Source organism: Phyllostomus hastatus, unplaced genomic scaffold (assembly GCF_019186645.2).
Source record: "Phyllostomus hastatus isolate PE091 unplaced genomic scaffold, TTU_PhHast_1.1 phas_scaffold_182, whole genome shotgun sequence".
In the NCBI taxonomy this organism is placed as follows: domain Eukaryota; kingdom Metazoa; phylum Chordata; class Mammalia; order Chiroptera; family Phyllostomidae; genus Phyllostomus; species Phyllostomus hastatus.
The window spans coordinates 7641137-7649021 of NW_025334013.1; positions in this window are offsets into that span (position 1 = coordinate 7641137).

Below are 7885 nucleotides of genomic sequence, written 5' to 3' on the forward strand. Positions count from 1 at the left end.
GCTCAATCCACTGAGCTACGCCAGCCAGGGCGGAGACGCGGTTTTTATGACGCACCGGCCTCAGAATCCCGCCTCTCACATTTCATTTCGGAAGCATGCTTGGGGGTACTTGCTACAGGTAAGGCTCTGTAGCTGTGAGGCCCTGTACCTCTATATCTATACAGACATAGAGGAGACGGAAATGACATCTCCATTTAGTGAGCAACTCCCTCCTATGTGACAAGGATTGTGGTGAGTGCTGTATACGTATCATCTCTAACTTCGTGACCCGCCCCCCGTGAGGCAAGTATCATTATTGTTCTTATACCTTTGGTGTTATTATTAGTCACTGACACCTAGAAAGGTTTAGTGGCTCGTCTGAGTATGTGGTCGAAGCAGGATCCCAGGAACAACCAGGTGCAGAGTCTAAAACCGACACAAGAGGCGGAATGACCTCCCCATTTATATTTTTACACGTTTTTAAAAGATTTTATTTATTTACTTTTAGAGAGAGGGGAGGAAAGGGAGAAAGAGAGGGAGAGACATCGATTGGTTGCCTGTTGCATGCCCCCAACCGGGGACCCAGCCCCCAGCAGCCCAGGCTTTTGCCTTGACCAGGAACCGAACCTGCGACTTTTTGGCCCACAGGCCAGTATTCAACCTACCGAGCCACACCAGCCAGGGCACCGCCTTTCAGTTTAAAGAGGTGAATAAGACACAGTCCCTACCCCTGAACAACGAATGGCCTCCTGGCTGCAGACGGCATAAACTAAGTAACCAGACAGTGAGGGCGACCATGAAGGTGCTTCTAAAACACACACATTTCGGGAGACCCAAGGAGGGCTTCCACCTGGAGGCCAGGAATGTGTTCTCAAAGAAGGCGGCTTTCGGTTGCATCTTGACAGCTGGGGACATTGCACGTCACGGGGAGGGGAGAGGACATTCTGGAGAGTAAACATGTCAGAGAGCTAAGCATACGACGAGTTCGGGGAAAAGCGCTAACTGTAACTCGGCCTGTTGGGGGCGCAGGGAGCTAAGGCTGGGCAGGCAGATGGCGGCGGAGCACCAGGCCTCAGCAGAGCCCCAAAACAGAGGACAGTGGAGGTGGGAAGGAGGGGCCGTGGGAGGGACCGATTTCTGCAGGCCAGGAAGGCCACTGTCATGCTGACTGCCACTTTGTTCCTGCCTCCCTGAAGGTCGCCTGGGTCTGGGGAAGGCAGGGACCATGGGTCAGGGAAGGTTACTCTGCCCCTTCCGGTTCGAGGTGATGGATCCAGACTCCCATATACAATTGAGACGTGATTCATCAGGTCCTCAACTATTTATGGGAAGACAGGACAAAAAGTTGTCTTCGCAAACTTTGCAGAGCTGGAATGTCAGTGTTGGCGGCCCAAACCACTTCTCCTATCAGACTGAACGGGGTAAGTGATCTGCCCAAATGAATCCCTAATTCATTAGTTTATTAATCCTGTAAGTAGCGTCTACTTTTGTGTGGGGCGCTGTGGCAGGAATAAATGGCCTTAGCCCCAGTTCATCAGTGGTCTAGCAGGGCGATAAGGCGTGTATACAAATAACGAGCATTACAAGGCAGAAGGTTCCGAATGCCATCCCAGAGGACGAGGAGCTCTAGGGGGTGGGAGGGGGGAGGGTTTTCTCCCCCCTGTGGGGTGGGAAAGAGTGAGCAGGATTCGAACATGTGGACACACAGGAGAAGGGCTTCCCCTGAGAAGTCGGGAAGAGAACCAGTACCACAGGGACAAGGGGCCAGAGAAAGGGAGGACAGGTGGATGAAGCTGAAAAAAAAACTTAATGCGATGGCCTTGATTTCCAGACAAGATCGATCGTGTCTCCAAGGGCAGACTGTAAATCCCCATTCCAGGAAGGCAGGGTCGAGGTCTGCCCGGTGCCCACCGAATCCCTGAACCTTGCCCCGTGCTTAATGAACCCGTGCGGAGCGAATGAATCCGGACTTGCGGACCCTCACTCCGACACCGCGTCGGCTTGCTGATGCAGGAAGCAGCCTCGCCACGTCTCCGGCTCAGCGCATCTGCGCGTGAGCAGTGGGGGGAGAACAGGGGAAGAATGCGAGTTGAAAGGGGAGACGTGAGGGTCAATGACCTCAGGTCTGTTCCCACAGAAATCTCAAGAGAAAGCTGTTAAGACAAAAATGATGTTCGCATGTGCTGTTATAGGTGTACACATTTTTTTTTGCTTTTACATGTAATCTCATAATAATTTTTCCCCATAAATGCTCTGTGGGTGTGTGCGCTTGTGCATGCCCACCTGTGTGCGTGCCGGAGCAAAAACGTACTTTCCTTGAGGGGTTTGGAAGTGCTGTAGTAAAAATACATCTACTTCTGTTGGTTGATGATGCTCTTTAAAGATTAAAAATAAGGCATGTACCCTGTAAGGTAGTGCTGGGGCCGTCACAGAGACTTTCCCAGGTCTCATGGCGCGACCGTGTCCACCTTTTCTCTGTTTGCGTGCATCCGTTTGCACAGGGAGAATCTTCACTCGGAAGTCCGCCCACACGGTAAAAAGAGCACGGTGCAACCAGATGCGGAAGATTCGGCGGCAAGCACCTAGGGCTGCCCTTAAAGAGAGATATTGCAGGTCTGTGAAAAACCAAGTTTATTTACAGACATGGCCTCCGGCACAGAAATAACCAATAGAAAAAACTAGAAGTCCACTCGATTGTAGTGCTATCTAAGTTAATATTGCCACAAAGACTTAAGTACCACCCTGACTGGCGTGGCTCAGGGGGTTGGACGTTGTCCTGTGAACGGAAAGGTCGCTGGTTCAATACCTGGTCAGGGGACATACCTAGGTTGCAGACCAGATCCTCGGCTGGGGGATCTGAGAGGCAACAGATCAATGTTTCTTTTCCTCTCTTTTTCACCCCCTCTCTAAAAATAAGTAAATAAAATATTTTTTAAAAAAGAAGGCAAGTATCAATGATGCATTTCCATTAATGTTTGGTATCTATCAGTTGCCATTTTGTAGTATTACTATACCTTTGTGGTGATTATTGTATGTATCAACTTGGAGGGTGTTTTTGGAGGAGGTTCATGTTGATAAATCTGGATGAGATTTAAGTCGATACATTTTGGGTAAAGCAGATTGCTCTTCATCACGTGGTGGGCCTCCCCCCATGGCTGAAGGTCTGGAGAGAATGAAAACACCAGCGTCCAGGAAGGAGAGAGACTTCTTCAGCAGTCTCCCCTTGGGCTGCGTCTGTCTGGACCATGGGCTCTCCTAAACCTTGAGTCTGCTGGCCCACACTGCGAGAAGACGTGCACCTCTATACCAGTATATCTACGCGTCTTTACACTCCTCTAACCTCCTATTGTTTATACATATTATACATGCCTTTGACATGATAGATGCATCTCCTATTGGTTCTGTTTCTCCGGGGAACCCTGACACAACCTTGATGCTATTTCAACCTCAGCCCTTTGCAGACCTGCTCGCTCCAATCTACACTTTGCTGTCCTCCCCCAGCTTGGGGGCACTGTAAGAATCAGGTGTAGGACATTCAGTGTGTTTGGATCATAAGGAGGTCATTAAGGTACTTGTATGGAAACTTACGTTATTCAGATTGTTTTCTCTTTCACTCTGTTTTCTTTGCCTTTTTTTCACCCTACCACACCGAGTGCGTGGGTGTCAGCCACCAATACTGTTTTGTAAAATAGGTGGAATAGGAATTTTGTAAAATAGAAATAGACAAGCGAGGTCATTGATGACTTGTCCTTTATATGCAGGGTGGGACACAAGTAGGTTTCCAGTTGTGAGTAGGCACAACATGGAGTTTATTCTTCTATTAGTATTTATTCATTATTGAATTATTTTCCATTCAAGCAATTGTAAACCTACTTTTGTCCGACCCTGTATTTTGCTCAGAAATCTCAGCAGAAGAAATTCAATGAAGCCAGGAAGGATTATTGTAAGGGGATTATCACTAATAATCCCCTCTCATAATACCATTTTTATGATTATGCTTTTAGAATTGTAACTACTTGTTAAAATATACATTATAGACCTAGAGTTTTTTCCCCTGTTGTTATCAAGTCAATTTTTGTTCTATTATTCAGTAATGTAGCTCAGGGGGAGACTATGGAATAATGTTTTAATTAAAAAAAAACATTGTGTTATGCCCTGGCTGGTGTGGCTCAGTGAATTGAGCACCCCTGCCTGCAAACTGAAAGGTTACCGGTTCGGTTCCCAGTCAGGGCACATGCCTGGGTTGCAGGGCCAGATTCCCAGTTGGGGGCGTGCGAAAGGCAAGTGATCGATGTATCTCTCACACATCCATATGTCTTTCCTTCTCTTTCTCTCTCCCTCCCCCCTCTATAAAAATAAATAAGTAAATGAAATCTTTAAAAATATTGTGTTATGTTGTATGCCTAAAACTAATACAATGTTATGTCAACTATATCTCAATAGTACAATAATAAAGGTGAGTGTTATAGAAAAGATACATATTATAGTCTGTTGGGAACCACCCTGCCTGGTTTCAGAAGCTGTAACCCCCGCCAAGGCTAAGGCTGAGGGAATGACCTTAAACCATAAGCCAGCAAGGAGACAAAAGCTTATCTTCCTTGCAGGAGCACCGCTTCTGCTCCTTTTACTTCACCCTGCCTGGCTCCCAATGCTTGGTCAGTTAGCCAATGACAGGTAAGATTCCCCACGGGGGGAACGACCTAAGACAGGCACGTTCATGGGGGAAGCCCCCAAGGAAGGACTTTGGGGGCTCAGCAGAAGTGGGTGATGGACCCCCACCCCTTGGCTTTGACATAGCCTGAGTCCTCCTTGTCTGCGAGAAAATCTCATCTCTTGGCTGCCTTACTTCCCTTGCTCCACCAAAGCCTGAAACAATGACAGGGTGGTGCAGCCCTGTGCTGGAAAGGGCAGGTTCTCCAGGTGATCAAGCCTCAGAAAGAATATGTAAAATCCTGTGAAACCTGCTTTGTTTAGAATGCTCTCAATTGAATGATAAGGGTCCAAGGAAGAGGTAAGTTTGTTCCTTAAAGTTTTTACAGCTCTTTAGCTATCTGACCCTGACTCAAAATGGGCCCTTAGAGTTCCTTGTTATTTGATCCTTACTTCCTGGCAATGAGTAATGAGCTTCACCTGAATTCCTGGGTAGACCAACCCAATAAAAGCCATTGAGGAAAAGGCTCTTGGCCCTTCTCCTCTGAGAGATCGGCCACCTTTCCTCCCCAAGCAGATCATGTCTTGGTAGACTTATTCTCATGTGTGGTGGATGGGGGTGGGGGAGCCCCCACGGACGGAGCCCCCCCACAATAGTCTTCTTGTTCTCTTGTAAAAATGGTGAATTTATATTTATATATACATAGTATATTATACATATTATGTTATATATATTTTCCTATTTCATATTAAAGATTTTATATTACATATCTATTTTACATAACATATTTATATACAGATTTTACATATTCCTACAGATATGTTACAGAGCAGTGAGTCTGGTTTTTTGTCACTGAAAGTTCTCCCTATTTCACTGCAAATGTCCAGATTCTATGGCAACATTTTAAGAAGATATAATACAAAATCTCAAGTTATATAATGTCATGACTTTCTTTGTTTTACATTGCCTCCATATGACACCTGTAAAAAAAGGTGAATTGGTATAAATTTTACTAAATAGTTGTTATTGTTGAAAAATGCCAGAAGTTTAAAAAAACTAATATTTATAAAATGCGGTTTTTTTAGAGTGCCTCTCACAAAGTAAAGGATATCACAACTACTCTATTTTTAACTGAAGATACCTCCTGTTGTCAATTTGAGTTTTTAATTTTGAAACTCTCTTGGAGTAATTTATCTACACTCAATCAGAATAATAGGTTTTAGAACCAGGAGAGATCTTAAGGGTGTGGTCTAGCTCTTTAATTTTGCAGCTGTAAAAATCAGGCCCAGTGATATTAGGCATCATAATTAAGGCCATACAAATTCTTTTAAAAAAATCTTAACCACAACTTCTTTTTTTCAAATATATATTTTAAATATTTTATTTTTAGAAAGAAGGAAGGGAGGGAGGAAGAGAGAGAGAAACATTGATTGGTTGCTTCTCACATGCCCCCCACCCGGGGACCTGGCCCACAACTCAGGCATGTGCCCTGACTGGGAACTGAACTGGCAACCTTTTGGTTCACAGGCCTGTGCTCAATCCACTGAGCCAAACCAGCCAGGATGACCACAGATTCTTAAAAAACAAACAAACAGACAAACCCACTAAAATAGTTTTCAAAGACTGAAACAGATATTTAAACAAAAGAAATATAGGAGCCAACTTTACACTAAGATCCATTTGTAATTGTATTCCCTGCTACAATAGCCATATTCCCTGCTACTATAGCCATAGTATTTCATCACAGCAACGATAAAAAATGGTTGGGGGTACTGTGATTTGTGGTAGCACCTGAGTAAACAAGAAATGATTTATAATAATCATCTTTATTATGGTAGTATTGAGATATAATTTTCCATTGCTAATTTTAATCATATCGGAAGAAGAGAACATTTAAAATGCTTTGCTCAGGGCATCAGCTTCCTCATGCTCTGGTCTGCTTCTCGGAAAGTAGACCAAATGCTGATTGGCATTAAGAGGACGTGAATGAGGCTTCAGTCTTGCTCCTAAATGTTTTTGACATTTGCTGTTAGAGTAGAATACGTGAAAAGACTCTTATTGATATTAAGCTTTGCATAGTGCCACCTTTACGCATTGAGTTGTGAAAATGTATCTGGAAAGAGGCAAAGCCCCTCTCGGGTCCTCATGGAGCCTGGGTTTGCTGATGTTTGTAGCTCAGGGAACAGGGTGAGGAAGCCAAGCTTTCGTGTTCTCACTGGTATGGGGCATCGGTCAGTTGCTGGGCATGCTGCCTCCTTGGCTCTGCTGAGCACGGCCCTCACCTTAAAGGAAAGCCGTTCGGTGTGAACAGCACTCATGATTAAAAATAATTGGGGGGATGATGCATTGTGGACGCAACATCCTTATTTTGATCAATGTATTCAACCTTTGTAACCGAGCAGCTTTTCCTCCCCTTAATCAGAGTGTTATTGATTAGAGTCCGTGAGTTCTCGACGGGGTGCAAATTGGTTCTTGGGGAATACAAGATCTTAGCCATAAAACACTGAAAAATTCTCGTCCACAAATTGTAAAAGACAAAACAAAACACCAAAGTTTTCAAAGCCTGAAGTAGGTATTTTAATAAAAAAAACTCCACAAGGGCTAAATTTATATCTGGAAGCCATCTTAAGTCCAGAAATAAACTTTTTTTAAAAGATTTTATTTATTTATTTTTCAGACAGGGAAGGGAGGGAGAAAGAGAGAGAGAGAAAGAGAAACATCAATGTGCGGTTGCTGAGGGTCATGGCCTGCAACCCAGGCATGTACCCTGACTGGGAATCGAACCTGCGACACTTTGGTTCGCAGCCTGCGCTCAATCCACTGAGCTATGCCAGCCAGGGCTTAGAAATAAACTTTTGCTTGGATGGTCAAATGATTTTCAACAAGGGCGCCAAGATCATTCAACGGGGAAAAGGCAGTCTTTTCCACAAATGACGTTAAGAAAACCTGATACCCACACACGAATGAAGTTGAATCTTTACCTTATCAAGGGCCTAAACCTTGAAGGCTCTTCTAAGAGCTAAACTGTGAAACTCTTAGAAGAAAACAGAGAGGAAGGCTTCATGACATTGGCTTTAGCAATGATGACTTGGATAAAGCACCAAAAGCACAGGCAACAAAAATCAAAATAGAAAAATTGGCAACTTCAAAATTAAAAACATCTGTGCATTGAAAGACACAATCAAATGAGTCAAAAGGCAACCGTGGAATAGGAAAAATATTTGCAATTCCTACGTCTGATAAGGGGTTTGTATC